Source organism: Scyliorhinus torazame, chromosome 18 (genome assembly GCF_047496885.1).
Source record: "Scyliorhinus torazame isolate Kashiwa2021f chromosome 18, sScyTor2.1, whole genome shotgun sequence".
Lineage (NCBI taxonomy): Eukaryota > Metazoa > Chordata > Chondrichthyes > Carcharhiniformes > Scyliorhinidae > Scyliorhinus > Scyliorhinus torazame.
In genome coordinates this window covers 41,344,297-41,361,737 of record NC_092724.1, presented here as the reverse complement: position 1 = coordinate 41,361,737, position 17,441 = coordinate 41,344,297, and the positions used below count along the sequence as shown (strand labels likewise).

The 17,441-nt window shown below is 44.3% G+C and overlaps 1 protein-coding gene across 10 annotated transcripts in view; it reads left to right on the top strand.

Moving 5' to 3' along the window:
- The first annotated feature begins 14 nt into the window (after window positions 1–14).
- Window positions 15–17,441, top strand: part of marchf2 (membrane-associated ring finger (C3HC4) 2) — a 53,202-nt gene continuing 35,775 nt past the window's right edge. For 3 of the 10 annotated variants that reach the window (XM_072482656.1, XM_072482657.1, XM_072482649.1), the window contains exon 1: window positions 42–157. The gene's annotated coding sequence lies outside the window, so the exon portion shown is untranslated. Of the gene's footprint in view, window positions 158–351; window positions 544–17,441 lie in introns of those variants that run through there. The other 7 variants (XM_072482655.1, XM_072482648.1, XM_072482652.1 and 4 more) reach the window with 5 other exon arrangements.

Sequence of the window (17,441 nt, the reverse complement as noted above, 5' to 3'; positions counted from 1 at the left end):
CGGCTAATCAAGTTCACGCCCCTTTTCCGGCGCGGATTTTTTTTCTCTTCAAGGACTAGTCGGGAGCGGTGATGTTGGCTGAAAGATGGGCCCGGTGAAGCGCTGAACCCAGTCTTTGGGATCGTCAACACAAGTCTTTCCGAAAGCGATAATTGAGGTAATGAATGACAAATCACGCCACTGTATTTTTAAAAAATTAATTAACGAGCAGCGACCCTCCCTCTTTTAACACGGTGTTGTGCGTCATAATCCTGAGATTGGGGTCTCTAGGTTTATTTTGTGGTTAAAATGTCTCCTCAAGTGATCGTTTAAATAGGCCTCCGAGTGAACTGTCACTCGCTCTACAGATGTGTGGAGTGTAAACATCAGCCTGACAGTCTGCAAGGACCCTCTAGTTCTAGCTGTCAAAACTCGGAGGAAATTGAGCACATCTTGCAATTCTTCGGATAGCCCTGGTACAACTCCCAGATAAATCGAACATCAAAGCCTGAGTGATTTTTTGCGGATTTCGAACAATAGCGTGTGTGTGGATTAATGTTCCAGGTGAGTTGTCAAATGGTTCTGATAGCTTTGGTCAGCAATCAAGCGTGTTGATCGTGAAGTGCAAATGGCACTGACATGGTTGGTTCCCTTTGGATAAGTGCACCTAGACTAGTATCCCACATTGAAAAATCTTCCAGTAAGTGAGCTGTGATATCACTGCGACACATTGTTTATGACTATTTTCCATCAATGGTTAGCCACTTCTGAGGTTTTCGGCTGCTTTATTTGTTTCTGAACAATCTATTGTTCCTATAGAATGCGAACTGCATAAGTACAGAATGGGAAGCATGTTACCAAATTAGTGTTTCACATCTCCACTTGGAGCTAGTTTCCAAGCCAGCCTCTCTTGTGGAACAATACATTATATTTGTAATCCCTTGCAGCTGTCTGAGGATGAACCACACCGTTTGTTAACTTGGTGTCATATTTGACTGAGATGAGCTTCTGACCACTTGGCAGTGCCATCACAGAAACCGCCTATTTCCATCTCTATAATATTGCCTGACTTCACCCACTCCTGCCGCACTCGTCTGCTGTTGAAATCCTCATCCATGCCTTTGTTACTCTAGACTTGACTATTTTAATGCATTCCTGGCCAGCTACCCACATTGTAGCCTCAGGTCACCCAAAATTCTGCTATCCTGTGGCCTTACTGTAAGTGTTGTACCATGTGCTCCTCATTCCTGTGCTTGCTGACCTATGTTGGCTTCTGGTTAAGCAATACCTTGATTTTTTTTTAAATTTAAGAATACTCAATTATTATTTTTCCCAATTAAGGAGCGATTTTAGCGTGGCCAATCCACCTACCCTGCACATCTTTTTGGGTTATGGGAGTGAGACCCACACAGATATGGGGTGAATGTGCAAACTCCATACATACAGTGAGCCGGGGCCTGGATCGAACCTGGGTCCTCAGCGCCATGAATTACTTTGTTTTTTAAAATGCCGGTTTCTCCATTGTCTCGCCCGTCCCTAGTTCTGTAATCTTCCCCAGTTCCACAAGAAATAGGAACCAGAGTGGGCCATATGGCCCGTCGAGTCTGCTCCATCATTCAATGCGATCATTACTGATCTTCTGCTTCAACTCCACTTTCTTGCCCACTCCCCATATCCCTTGATTTACTGAGACCAAAACCTTGTCTATCCCAGCCTTAAATGTATTCAACAATGGAGCATAGCGTCTCTATTCCAGACTAAAATGCTCCTTATCTTAAGACAGTGCCCCCATATTTTAGATTCCTTGACCAGCAGAAACGATCTCTCAACATCTATCCTATCAAGCCCCTTCAGAATTTAAGGTTTCAATGAGATTGCCTCTCATTCTTCTAAACTCAAGAAAATATGAGCCCAATTTGCTCTCAGCTTCATAAAGTTCTGAGATATCAATGTTGCTACAATTGTAGTTTGAGCATCCCAAATTATTATTTTTTCTCTAAAATTTATAGTACCCAATTATTTTTTTTCCAATTAAGGGGCAATTTAGCATGGCCACTCCACCTACATTGTGTTGTGGGGGTGAAACCACGCAGACACTGGGAGGGTGTGCCAACTCCACACAGACTGTGACCCAGGACCGGGATCAAACCCGGGCCCTCAGCGCTGTAGGCAGCAGTGCTAGCCACCACCTCCGTGCCACCCAGCATCCCAAATTTGAATCCATATGTAGTTATGGCTTCAGCAGTCAAGGCCCTAAGCTTAGGAAATTCCTTTGGTTCATTTCCTCCTTTTTACGATGCTCCTTAAAGCTCTTTGGTCAAGCTTTTTGTCACCTGGCTTAATATTGCATTATGTGGTTTGACGTCCAATTTTGCTTTATATCGCCCCTGTGAAGGCATCTTGGGATGTTTTATTATAATAAAGGTGTTGTATATGTTATTTTTATTAAGCTGTCCCTATCTGGTAATATAATACTGAAGTTCAGCTGAGGTTATTGATGCTGCATTATCATTGACATGCTTAATGCATTAAGTATGGGTTAACTGGATTATTTTCTTAGTGGTAGGCAAAGGACGGATGTTAATTGATCTGTAACTGCGATGTGCACATATACTATACTGTATATTGTTGGTACTGGGAGTTTTTCTGTATAACCTTTGATCAGATAAAGAATTTGGCCATTGTGAAAGTGTGCAATTTACTTATAGCTAATGAATACTTGGATGGCCAGAAGAATAATCTTGGCGTGGCTGCTCTACACTACACTTTCTTACATCTACTGGGATGTTCCTTTAAATTCTTAAATTATCAAAGCCTCAATGATCTTGGCTGCATCAGCTTAATGTAAATCTTTTGGAAACCGTGTTGCATAATTGCTATAAATCTTGATTATAAAATGGCTGAAGAAAACTGTAAAATCTACTTAGCCTTTTTACGTCAGCAAATAATTTTGGGGTGTTCCTTAAAATAAAATAGGCAGTGGTTAAGGAGAAATTGTTTCTGCTGGTAGTTGGGTTGCTAACTGGAGGATGCAGATTTAACGTTAATTAGCAGAGGAACAAGAGAGATGTGGAGATATTTTGTGTAGCAAGTTATGATTTGGAATGTATTACCTGTAAGGGAGGTGAAAATAGATTGAAATGTAACTTTCAAAACAAATGCGGATAAACACCTGAACAAAGAAATAATTGCAGGGTTGTGAGGAAAGACCGACGGATTGGAACCAATTGAATAGCTCTTTCAAAAGGCCAGCCCAGATTAATTGGGCCAAACATCTCTGAGCTGTGATGTTTGTTTTAATAAATTTATAGTACCCAATTTTTTTTTTCACAATTAAGGGGCAATTTAGCGTGGCCAATCCACCTATCCTGCACATCTTTTGGGTTGTGGGGGTGAGACCCACGCAGACACGGGGAGAATGTACAAACTCCACACAGACAGTGACCCGGGGAACCCGGGTCCTCAGCGCTATGAGGCAGCAGTGCTAACCACTGTACCACCTGTGCCGCCCGTCTGAGCTGTGAAGTTATTAAAATAAGGACCTTTTATGAATGAATAAACTTGATAATTGTGCTGTTCAAAGCTTATTTAACCTTTGATGCACCAGTTTTTTTTCATGTTCTTTTTATTTACAAACTGTGATCTGAGAAAATATGATGGATGTCTTTTCAGACTACTTTTGTGCCCAGAACTGTAGTTTGTTTCTAATTGAAATATGTGATAAACACACATGCAAGCATTTACTTGTGTGTACATAAGAGATGGAATTTTTGGCCAACTTCTAAGTCTGTTGTTTAATTTTCATATCAAATTACATTTTGCTAAAATTTCCCTGAACAATCCTGAAATTGTGTTTAATACACTTTTTTCATGTGAATAACATTTAGGTACAGACATATCCTGAAGATTGATGAATTGTTATGGGAATAACTGTTCAACTCCCAAGAACATTTTTGGTAACTAAGTGACTGATAGAACAGACAAACACGTTCACGTGTATAGGATACTGGCCCCGTTTCCAGATGTGAAACTTCTGTGTAGCGTATGGAATTTGTTTAATGGTCAGAACACATTATCTTAAGGTTATACAATAGATACAGCAGATAACAAATCCACCTTTTATGAGCGTGGAAGAATTTTAACTCCTCATAAATCTCAATCTCTCCATCTCATTATCTCTTTATCTCCTCATATATGTTTCTGTTTATAATTTGTATTTTTAATTGTTAACTTTTTAATCAAGATTTTTTGATGCCTACTGTGAAATTGTGCCTTTGCCCAGATGTGACTTGCATCAGAAGGATTGACCTTGTCACCTGTTACTAATGGACAACTGTGTATTAAAATGGATTTTTTACCGGATAAAATTTAAACTTGTGTAGCCATTTTGGCTTCAGAATCTATTTTCTGAAGTGAACCATGGAATAAATGTCAATCCTTGGCTAACACTATGCAAATAAGTTGTGTTGCCAAATTTTGTTGGCTGCAGCCTGGAAGGAAATGGTATGTTTCCTGCTTCAGTTCTCTATATTGTTGTATTAATCTACTGAATAAAGTGTCTGCGTATCAATTGGAGAAGTAGTTATGGTCATAATGATATGGAATTTTTAAATTATAAGAATTCATTCAACCATTGAGGAGGAACTTCTTCGCCCAAAGGGTCGTGAATCTGTGGAATTCCCTGCCCAGTAAAACAGTTGAGGTTACCATGTTAAATGTTTTTAAGGCAAAGGAAGATAGATTTTGAACAGTAAAGGAATAAAAGGTTACGGTGAGCGGGCGGGTAAGTGGAGCTGAGTCCACAAAAGATCAGCCATGATCTTACTGAATGGCGGGGCAGGATCGAGGGGCCAGATGGCCTACTCCTGCTCCTAGTTCTTATGTTATGGTCGTTTATTGTGAAGTAAGTGGCTTGAAGGCAATGGTCTTTGACTCACCAAAAGAGCATACAAATCCTAATCTTTTCCTAATTTGACTAAGCTGGTTCGGATTTCCATAATTTATTTCCTTCCCTGCTAAAGTTGACTGGGAAAATGACAGATTTTATGTCTGAGTGCCAGCAATACCGATAAGCTTCGAAAAAGTAAGACCTGTAAGCCCCATATTATTGTTTTAATCTAAGAGACCATTCGCCAAGTTTTCTTTCCAAAAGATGACAGTGTTTTTTCTTTTTTGCTTACTCGCCTCTGGAAAAACCTTATGGAGAGATAGTTTGCAGGAAGCATTAGTCATCTACTTAGAACTCAAATAAATCCAAAATGTTAACTCCTCTTTGATATACGAATGAATCTGCTGTGCAGTTACAGAAATCTGTTTTTAATTCATAGAGTCTGTACTAATCCTCCAAAACAGCACTCCACCCAGGTCCTCTCCCCTATTCACACCGGCCTATCGCTGCAGCCCCGCAACCTAACCTGCACATCCCTGGACACTGAGGGGAAATTTAGCACCGCCAATTCACCTAACCCGCACATCTTTGGACTGTGGGAGGAAACCGGAGCACCCGGAGGAAACCCACGTAGACATTGAGAGAACGTGCAAACTCGACAATCATTCGAGGCTGGAATTGAACCCAGGCCTCTGGCGCTGTGAGGCAGCAGTGCTAACCACTGTGCCGCGGTTAAAAGTAACTGATAGATTCTAATTTCCCAATGACTGGTATTCTCGTATATTTGTCTCCCCCACTCTGATCTTTCTCAAACGTGAATATAGCTGCAGTTATAATTGACTGCTTGCATTGAAAAAAATTATCATCCATGTTTTCAACAAAATACTGCAGATGGAGTATGTTTAATGGCGACTGTAAATCCCCCCCCCCCCCCCCCCCCCCCCCCCCCCCCCCGGCCACACACACCACCGTTTAAACTTTTGGGAGTGAAAAATTAATGAACCACTGTGATCTTCTCTGTGAAGAAGTGAGTGTATTTTATGTTGGCAATATATAACCTGGCCTTCAGCACCACAGCAGCTCCAATCTATCCATGTATCTGTATTCTCTTACAGGTGGCATGGCGACGCAGTGGTTAGCACAGCTGCCTCACGGAGTCTAGGTTTGATCCCGACTCTGGGTCACTGTCCGTGTGGAGTTTGCACATTCTCCCCATGTTTGTGTGGGTTTCGCCCCCACAATCCAGAGATGTGCAGTGTAGATGGATTGGCCATGCTAAATTGCCCCTTAATCGGAAAAAATTAATTGGGCACTCTAAATTTATTTTTTTAAATGTATCTGTGTTCTCTCGTCCATGGAACCCATCTGGTAAATTTCTTCTGTACCATCTTCAAAGCCTTCATATTTCTTGTAAGGTGTGCTACCCAAAATTGAACACACTACTCCAGCTGGAGGGGTGGGACGAAGCAAATTGCTCTTCAAAAAAGCTGACGCAGGTTCAGTGGACCGAATGGCCTCTTTCTGTGCTGTAAGACTTTTATACTTTTCTGCAGAGTAAGCAATATTTGAAAATTGCTGTTGTTAGCAGAATTTCAGAACACATGAGCCCAAGCTGCTTTCACTCAACACATGCATTAGAGTGACACCAACAGAGATCCCGAAAACAGGATATCTGTTTGTTATTGATTTAGCTGAAAAATAGTGCATGGTTTTTCTCTCTCTCACTGCTTAATCCTCTTTTTTGACTCATCGTGCAATCAACTGACCCAGCTTTTCCCAAGATCTTCGTAAAACACAACTCCTCAACTCCCTCAATCATTCTTTCTTGCTGTAATCTACTGATTTTTAAAACTAGGTAACGGCTCTACTTCCTATTTTCTATTTTTCAATCTTAGTACAAATTGATCCTTCCCCTATTTCTCAGTTTTTGAAGGAGACAAAATAATGAGGTAGTTGGCAGGAAAATCTGACTTGTTCATGGGGACACTCACATTTTTAAAACAAAATAAGGGCAAGAAAGCTCTTATTGTTCAGCACTACTACCCCATATTTTATAACCATTCTCTTTTTTTCAAGTTAGCATTATATTTTTGGGGGAAATGAAGCAATATTTTTTCTAATCCTTTGTATGTAAGAAATTACTTTCTCTATGTTGGTGTTGCTTTAAGTGAGTATGAGAAAGCTCATACAAAGTTTGAAAATTACTTTTGCCTGTAATAGAAGGCAAATGCTGCATTTGTAAAGATTTCTTTGCCCTTTTAATGACTCAATCCACTAAAATGAAGGAATCATATTCAGATGTATGAAACGTTCATATGTTAATGTCACTGGTATTAATTTTACATTGACCAGTCTCTTTCACCACCACCCCAACATTTTGTATATCATTACTTATATTATTGGTTCAAAATTTCTCATGCTGATAACGTTTTTAGCTTTGTCTCCTTTTGCAAGGAATTTCTTTCCTTTCCGCTCTGTCGAAAGATTTCAGACCATTACTGTTCCCAAAACAGATGTAATTTACTGCTGTGGTGGAGGTGGCTCCTCAAATATCCTTTGTCTAGTTTCACAAACATGCTGCAGATGTGTATGGTCTGAATTTACTGAATGTAACTCATCTAAATGCTAATCTACTATATTTTAGTAAGAACGTAAAAATACAAGAATTATGAGCAGGAGTAAGCCATTTAGGCACTCAAGCCAGATCTGCCAATAAGATCATGGCTGATCCACTGTCCCGTCCACAGGGCGGCACGGTAGCACAGTGGTTAGCACTGTTGCTTCACAGCGCCAGGGTCCCAGGTTCAATTCCCGGCTTGGGTCACTGTCTGTGCGGAATCTCAACGTTCTCCATGTGTCTGCGTGGGTTTCTTCCGGGTGCTTTGGTCTCCTCCCACAAGTTCCGAAAGACATGCTGTTAGGTAATTTGGACATTCTGAATTCTCCCTCAGTGTACCCGAACAGGCCCCAGAATGTGGCGACTAGGGGATTATCACAGTAACTTCATTGCAGTGTGAATGTTAGCCCACTTGAGACAATAACAAAGATTATTATTATTATCTCCCGTAACACTTGACTCCTTTGTTTATCAAAAATCTCTGTAACTTAATCTTTGACCCAACCTCAATTGCTCTCAGGGTGGAGAATTGCACAGACCGTCTGCGAGAGAGAAAATTCTCCATTCTCATCTTTAATCTGTGTCTCCTAGATCTAGACCCCCAACATCCTTTCAGCATCCACCCTGTCAGGTCCCTTCAGGGTCTTGTATGTTTCAATAAGATGACCTCTCATTTTTCTAAACTCCAATGGGAATAGGCTGAACTTGCTCAACCTTTCCTCATTAGATAAGCCAGAAACCAGTTGAGTGAACCTTCTTTAAGCAGTTTCTCACGCAATTGTGTTCTTTCTTCATTTTTAAAAATTGTTTGGGGTGTGGGCAAGGCCAGAATTTGTTGCCCATTCCTAATTGTCCTTGAATTGAAGCTATTTCAGAGGGCAGTTAAGAGCCAACTATATTGCAATGGATTTGGAGTTCCATATAGGCCAGACAAGGTAAGAACGGCAGATTTCCTTACCTAAAGGATATCAGTGAATCAGATGGGTTTATAATCAATTGTTGATAGTTTTTTCTAAATAAATTTAGAGTACCCAATTTTTTTTTCCCAATTAAGGGGCAATTTAGCGTGGCCAATCCACCTACCCTGCACATCTTTGGGCTGTGGGGGTGAGACCCATGCAGACACGGAGAGAATGTGCAAACTCCACACGGGCAGTGACCCGGGGCTGGGATCAAACCTGGGTCCTCAGCGTTGTGAAGCAACAGTGCTAACTATTGTGCCACCCCAGGTCCACCCTTACTACCCAAAAAAGATTTAAATTATTTTGTTCCATATTTAAAAAAAGCCAGCGACAGTTTTAAAATAGCAAGTCTGGAGAGAGGGCAATTATATCCATTAGCGATATTGTAATCCTGTTGATTCCCTTATTTCCCATTTCTTTCATTTTGCCGTTATCATTTCTGATCCATAATATTTAATGGACATATACCTTTAAGTCAAACAGAAGAAGTGAGGAACTCAAAAGTTACAAAATTGTGTACTGTGCTAGCTTTTGAACAGCAGAACTCAGACATTTTGGCATCCGAGAGATCAGAGGAATTAGGTTAGATTGGTTGGGTGATGGCCAATGAATTGGAAAAGTGCCATATTCTGCCTGACGATGGGCGGTGTTTGGGTCCTACCTGAGTTTACTCATGAGACAAGCATGGAAGGCACTACCCCAGAGAAACCTCCGAAGCCACACTCCTCTAATACAGCATTCATGTCTAATAGAGTTCTCACAAGGGGAGAATTCTAATTCAGCGTTCTCTTTTTTTGTAATAAATTTAGAGTACCCAATTATGTTTTTTCCCAATTAAGGGGCAATTTAACGTGGCCAATCCACCTAACCTGCACATCTTTGGGTTGTGGGGATGAAACCCACGCAGACATGGGGAGAATGTGCAAACTCCACACGGACAGTGAACCAGGGCCGGATTCGAACCCGGGTCCTCAGCACCGCAGTCCCAGTGCTAACCACTGTGCCACATGCCGCCCCTCTCTTTTTTTTATAAATATTTTTAGTCTCCTACTTTTTCACACTTTCATCATATTTACAATAACAAATAATTAACAATAACAACAAATACAATGGCAATCAACAGCTCTCTCTTCTAAGTCACAAGTACAAAGTGTTTCTATAGTTAGTCAGTACACAGACAATTGCCTAAAATTCCAAGCTTGTCAACATAGGTTTATTGTTAAACCTTCACCTAAAAGCAGGACTGCTCCTAGCTGGAGATTATTTCCTCTGATGTAAAGAACCAAGGCCTTGCTGGAAACTTCTTGCTGATCTCGAGTCCTTGAGGGTGTGTAAAATTCACTCTGATATAGGCATTAACTAGCTTGTGCTCTTTACTCTTGGCTCTAACCCCTTTTTTACTAAATCTATTCAGTTACTTTAACAATACCAAGTCAAATAAAACGTGCTCTCTGGTTGCTTCCAGGACATGCTGCTCTATCTCAAAAGCATTCCAAGAACTCCTCATCCAGGTTACTACTGTTAATCTGATTTTTCCAGTTTATATGTAGATTGAAATCATCCATGATTATTGCCATTCCTTTATCACAAGCACCAATATTTATTCTTGAAAACTTTGTCCTACATTGTGGTCACAGTTAGGGGGCCTATAAATGACTCTCACAAATTACTTCCTTCTCCTGATATTCTTCATTGACTGCGTGGGTTTCCTCTGGGTGCTCCGGTTTCCTCCCACTGTCCAAAGACGTGCAGGTTAGGTGGATTGGCCATGCTTAATTTCCCTTAGTGTGCAAAATGTTAGGAGGGGTAGCAGGGGTTATTGGGTTATGGGGATAGGGTGGAAGTGAGAGATTAAATGGGTCAGTGCAGACTCGATGGGCTGAATGGCCTCCTTCTGCACTGTATGTTTTATATTCATCTCCACCCAATTCTGATCTCATGAACCAAGGTCATCTCTAACTATTGCACCAATGCCATATTTGATTAACAGTGCTACCGCTCCACCATTTCTTAGCTTCCTTTTCTTCTTGAATGTCATGTACCCATCAATATTTAGGACTACCATTGTCATCCTGCAACGATGTCTCTCATTGCTATCCGATCATATTAATTTATATTACTATCATATTAATTAACTTCAATGTGCACTTACTTCAGTGGGCGCTATCAATTCATTTACTTTGTTATGAATTTCAGATCCAGGACCTTTAGTTTTGCCTTTTTGTTCTCTTTTTAACATCTGGCCTTGACTATTGGGGAATTATTTTACAATGATCCTAGACTATCCCATCAATGGCTAGGATACTGGACAGAACCCCAATATTTAGTTTTAATTTTGTAAGACTGTGAGGAAAGGATACCTAGCTCCAGGAATAATTACACACAAAATAGGGATATGGTATATTAAAACAAATTTTATTACTAACACAGTATTACAATACCTTTAACATCACACAAGAAAATAGTACACAATTACCCCTTAAACAATGCTAATCAATACAGTGACACAATAACCCTTAACTGCTATCTTTAATTCTATTCAAACAACAAAACCATCTCTGATCCCAATCCACTTTTAAAATAAGTTAGCACCCAGGAATACTTGCTGCATATTGATGTCTTGAATACTCCACTTTAAGAAAGAGGGATCTTTTGAAACTGCTTGAAAGAAAGAGACCTGACACCCTGTCAGAAAAATGCAGAATCGAGGACTTCCGGGTGCGGCGATGACCAGCTAAGTCGCACGTTTCGGCAGCTCCCGGTGGAACGGACTTTTGGGCTCTTGATAGGAGCCCCAACGGCAATTTTAACGGCTAAAAACACCGTGCGGTAAACCAGAAGGGTGTTCCCCCTGGACACGGATGGAAAAAGGAGAGGAAAGTGGCCGGATTGCAGCGGATCCTTTGGAACAACGGCAAGGAAGGCAAGCAAAAACCAAGATGGCGTCGGAAGGTGGCAGTTTCATATGGGGCCCTGAACAACAAGAGTTCTTGAAATGCTGCGTGGAGGAGATAAAAAAGGAAATGAAGAAAGAGTTGTTGGCCCCGATACTACAGGCGATCGAAGGGCTAAAGGAGAAACAAAAGACCCAGGAGCAGGAGCTTCGGGTCGTGAAGGCGAAAGCAGCCGAGAATGAGAACGATATACAGGGCCTGGTGGTGAAGTCGGAGATACAGGAGGCACAGCAGAAACGATGTGTGGAGAGGTTGGAGGCACTGGAAAACAACGCAAGGAGGAACAACCTGAGGATTCTTGGCCTTCCTGAAGGTGTAGAGGGGGCGGACGTCGGGGCATATGTGAGCACGATGCTGCACTCGTTAATGGGAGCGGAGGCCCCGACGGGTCCGTTGGAGGTGGAGGGAGCGTACCGAGTTATGGTGCGAGGATCGAGAGCAGGAGAAACTCCCAGAGCCATAGTGGTGAGATTCCTCCGTTTTAAGGATAGAGAAATGGTCCTTAGATGGGCGAAGAAAACTCGGTGCAGTAAATGGGAGAACGCGGTGATCTGTGTTTATCAAGACTGGAGTGCGGAGGTGGCGAGAAGGAGGGCGAGCTTTAATCGGGCCAAGGCGGTACTTCATAAAAGGAAGATAAAATTTGGAATGCTGCAACCGGCAAGACTGTGGGTCACATATCAAGGGAGGCACCACTACTTTGTGACGGCGGATGAAGCGTGGACTTTTATTGTAGAAGAAAAACTGGAATGAGTGGATTATGAAAAAGAACGTTTGGACAAAGTGGTGGGGCGAATGTGGGGGGCGAAGAGGGGTTTTATGTTCTAATCCTGCGGTATGGTAACTTTTCTTTCTCCCACAGGTGGTGATGGGGGGAGGTGGGGAGGGAGAGGAGATGGGGCGTTGGCCATGGGAGGCGGGGCCGAGGGAGAAGCGCGGGCTTGGTTCCCGCGCTATGATAATTATGGCGGGAATAGAGAAGCAGGAAGGAGGGGGCGTCGCACGGTGCGAGCCGTGGTCACGGGGGGAAGCCGAGGTCAGCCAGAGTTTGCTGACTTCTGGGAGCAACATGGGGGGAGTAATTACGCTAGCGGGGGGTCTAGCGGGGGGGGGGGGTGGGAGGGGGGAATTACTGGGTTGCTGCTGCTGGGGAAAGGGGGGAGTGGGTACGGGAGAGGATGGGCGGGGGGGCACCGCCTGGGGGAGATACAGCTGCGTGGGAACTGGGTGAGAAGCTGGAAAAAGATGATGGCTAACCGGCAAGGGGGGGGGGGGGGGTGGGTGGGAAGCCCCCCAACTCGGCTGATCACGTGGAACGTGAGAGGGCTCAACGGGCCGATAAAGAGGGCACGAGTACTCGCACACCTTAAGAAACTTAAAGCAGATGTGGTTATGTTACAGGAAACGCACCTGAAACTGATAGACCAGGTTAGGCTGCGCAAAAGATGGGTGGGGCAGGTGTTCCATTCGGGGCTGGATGCGAAAAACAGGGGGGTGGCTATATTAGTGGGGAAGCGGGTAATGTTCGAAGCAAAGACTATAGTGGCGGATAACGGGGGCAGATACGTGATGGTGAGTGGCAAATTACAGGGAGAGATGGTGGTTTTGGTCAACGTGTATGCCCCGAACTGGGATGATGCCAACTTTATGAGGCGAATGCTAGGACGCATCCCGGACCTAGAGACGGGAAAGCTGATAATGGGGGGAGACTTTAACACGGTGTTGGAACCAGGGCTGGATAGGTCGAAGTCCAGGACTGGTAGGAGGCCGGCAGCAGCCAAGGTGCTTAAGGATTTTATGGAGCAGATGGGAGGTGTGGACCCGTGGAGATTCAGTAGACCTAGGAGTAAGGAGTTCTCGTTTTTCTCCTATGTCCATAAAGTCTATTCGCGCATAGACTTTTTTGTGTTGGGTAGGGCATTGATCCCGAAGGTGAGGGGAACGGAATATACGGCTATAGCCATTTCGGATCATGCCCCACACTGGGTAGACTTGGAGATAGGGGAGGAAACAGGAGGGCGCCCACCCTGGAGAATGGACATGGGACTAATGGCGGATGAGGGGGTGTGCCTAAGGGTGAGGGGATGTATTGAAAAGTACTTGGAACTCAATGACAATGGGGAGGTTCAGGTGGGAGTGGTCTGGGAGGCGTTGAAGGCGGTGGTTAGGGGGGAGCTGATATCAATAAGGGCACATAAAGGGAAGCAGGAGAGTAAGGAACGGGAGCGGTTGCTGCAAGAACTTTTGAGGGTGGACAGACAATATGCGGAAGCACCGGAGGAGGGATTGTACAGGGAAAGGCAAAGGCTGCATGTGGAATTTGACTTGCTGACTACAGGCACTGCAGAGGCACAATGGAGGAAGGCGCAGGGTGTACAGTATGAATATGGGGAGAAGGCGAGCAGATTGCTGGCACACCAATTGAGGAAAAGGGGAGCAGCGAGGGAAATAGGGGGAGTGAGGGATGAGGAAGGAGAGATGGAGCGGGGAGCGGAGAGAGTGAATGAAGTGTTCAAGACATTTTATAAAAAATTAGATGAAGCTCAACCCCCGGATGGGAGGGAGAGAATGATGGACTTTTTGGATCGGCTGGAAATTCCCACGGTGAAAGAGCAGGAAAGGGTGGGACTGGGAGCACAGATCAAGGTAGAAGAAGTGGTGAAAGGAATTAGAAACATGCAGACGGGAAAGGCCCCGGGACCGGACGGATTCCCAGTTGAATTTTACAGAAAATATTTGGACTTGCTCGCCCCGGTACTGACGAGGACCTTTAACGAGGCAAAGGAAAGGGGACAACTGCCCCCGACTATGTCTGAAGCAACGATATCGCTTCTCTTAAAGAAGGAAAAGGACCCGCTACAATGCGGGTCCTACAGACCAATTTCCCTCCTAAATGTGGATGCCAAGGTCCTGGCCAAGGTAATGGCAATGAGAATAGAGGAATGTGTCCCGGGAGTGGTTCACGAGGACCAAACTGGGTTTGTGAAGGGGAGACAGCTGAACACGAATATACGGAGGCTGTTAGGGGTAATGATGATGGCCCCACCAGAGGGTGAAACGGAGATAGTAGCGGCGATGGATGCCGAGAAAGCATTTGATAGAGTGGAATGGGATTATTTGTGGGAGGTGTTGAGGAGATTTGGTTTTGGAGAGGGGTATGTTAGATGGGTGCAGCTATTGTATAGGGCCCCAGTGGCGAGTGTGGTCACGAATGGACGGGGATCGGCATATTTTCGGCTCCATAGAGGGACAAGGCAGGGATGTCCTCTGTCCCCATTACTGTTTGCACTGGCGATTGAGCCCCTGGCGATAGCGCTGAGGGGTTCCAAGAGATGGAGGGGAATACTTAGGGGAGGAGAAGAACACCGGGTATCTTTATATGCGGATGATTTGCTACTATATGTGGCGGATCCGGCGGAGGGGATGCCAGAAATAATGCGGATACTTGGGGAGTTTGGGGATTTTTCAGGGTATAAATTGAACATGGGGAAGAGTGAGCTGTTTGTGGTGCATCCAGGGGAGCAGAGTAGAGAAATAGAAGACCTACCGTTGAGGAAGGTAACAAGAGACTTTCGTTACCTGGGGATCCAGATAGCTAAGAATTGGGGCACATTGCACAGGCTAAATTTAACGCGGTTGGTGGAACAGATGGAGGAAGATTTCAAGAGATGGGATATGGTAGCACTGTCAATGGCAGGGAGGGTGCAGGCGGTTAAGATGGTGGTCCTCCCGAGATTCCTCTTTGTGTTTCAGTGCCTCCCGGTGGTGATCACAAAGGCTTTTTTTAAAAGGATAGAAAAGAGCATCATGGGTTTTGTTTGGGCCGGGAAGACTCCGAGAGTGAGGAAGGGATTCTTACAGCGTAGTAGGGATAGGGGGGGGCTGGCACTACCGAGCCTAAGTGAGTACTATTGGGCCGCTAATATTTCAATGGTGAGTAAGTGGATGGGAGAGGAGGAGGGAGCGGCGTGGAAGAGATTAGAGAGGGCGTCCTGTAGGGGGACCAGCCTGCAGGCTATGGTGACAGCCCCATTGCCGTTCTCACCGAGGAACTACACCACGAGCCCGGTGGTGGTAGCTACACTGAAGATTTGGGGACAGTGGAGACGACATAGGGGAAAGACCGGAGCATTGGGGGGGTCCCCGATAAGAAACAACCATAGGTTTGCCCCGGGGGGAATGGATGGGGGATATAGAATGTGGCAAAGAGCAGGAATAACGCAACTGAAAGATCTATTTGTGGATGGGAAGTTCGCAAGTCTGGGAGCGCTGACCGAGAAATATGGGTTGCCCCAAGGGAATGCATTCAGGTACATGCAATTGAGGGCTTTTGCGAGGCAACAGGTGAGGGAATTCCCGCAGCTCCCGACACAAGAGGTACAGGACAGAGTCATCTCAAAGAAATGGGTGGGGGATGGTAAGGTGTCAGATATATATAGGGAAATGAGGGACGAAGGGGAGACTATGGTGGATGAACTAAAAGGGAAATGGGACGAAGAGCTAGGGGAGGAGATCGAGGAGGGGCTGTGGGCAGATGCCCTAAACAGGGTAAACTCGTTGTCTTCGTGTGCCAGGCTAAGCCTGATTCAGTTTAAGGTATTACACAGGGCACATATGACTGGAACACGGCTCAGTAAATTTTTTGGGGTGGAGGATAGGTGTGCGAGGTGCTCGAGAAGCCCAGCGAATCATACCCATATGTTTTGGTCATGCCCGGCACTACAGGGGTTTTGGGTGGGGGTGACAAAGGCGCTTTCAAAAGTAGTAGGAGTCCGGGTCGAACCAAGCTGGGGGTTGGCTATATTTGGGGTTGCACAAGAGCCGGGAGTGCAGGAGGCGAAAGAGGCCGATGTTTTGGCCTTTGCGTCCCTAGTAGCCCGGCGCAGGATATTGCTAATGTGGAAAGAAGCCAAGCCCCCGGGGGTGGAGACCTGGATAAATGACATGGCTGGGTTCATAAAGCTAGAGCGGATTAAGTTCGTCCTAAGGGGGTCGGCTCAAGGGTTCACCAGGCGGTGGCAACCGTTCGTCGAATATCTTGCGGAAAGATAGATGGGGGAAAAAAGAAGGCAGCAGCAGCAGCCCAGGACTTGGGGGGGGGGGGGGGAGGGGGAGGGACGGGGGTGGGTGGGCGGGCGGGGGGGGGGTGTAACCTGTGACAAGGCAGTTGCCAATTGGGGCTAGTTTTCATTTTTGTTATTTAATATTTATTTATTTTTTGTTTTTTGTTTATATAAAAAAGGTCATTGTTATTTGTATTGTTATAATGTTGTGTAAAGGATGCACAATGTACTGTGTTGGTTGACCAAAAATTTTCAATAAAATATTTATTAAAAAAAAAGAAAAATGCAGAATCTCTGGCTGTATTTCTTCAGAAACCTTCTCAGCTACACACAAAATCTTAACACCTGACTGCTTCAACCCTTGACTCCTCCCATTAAAACATCATCTTGCTAAACTGAACACGATGTCTCTAATTAACTACTCTGCAGGAAACCCTCTTGATATAAGTAAAAGTCCATTAGCCCAAACTTTTACGATGCTTTAACTGCAACTCTGGCTCCAAAAACCCAAGCTGGCTTTCAAACCAAGATTTTTAACATGACTGCAGCAGTCACATACTAAGCCAGGCTTTTAACCCTTACAGCACCAAATACATATAATACAATAAATTCCTACATTCAGCACATTTCAGAGTACTACATATACACCATGAGGGAAGCTGAATACGTTAACAGTTGAACAATGCAGTGATTAATAGTTCAACAGAAACTTTCCATTTCTAAGTTATTGGTGATGGTGCACTGGGTGTGGACTGAACCACTTGAATCCTTTGGGTGGTACGGGCTGCCATGCATTGGCATGCACATCTGATGAGCATGGTGATTACATAAAGGATAAATCCAATAATGCAAAAGAAGGAAATTCCCTGGATAACGGACCTTCTAGTGCTCCTTAACCATCCAAAGAGCCAACCCCAAGTAGTGGAATCAGAGGAGTGTTCAAGTTTCTTAACTTCGTTTTGGATGTGTATTGCCAAG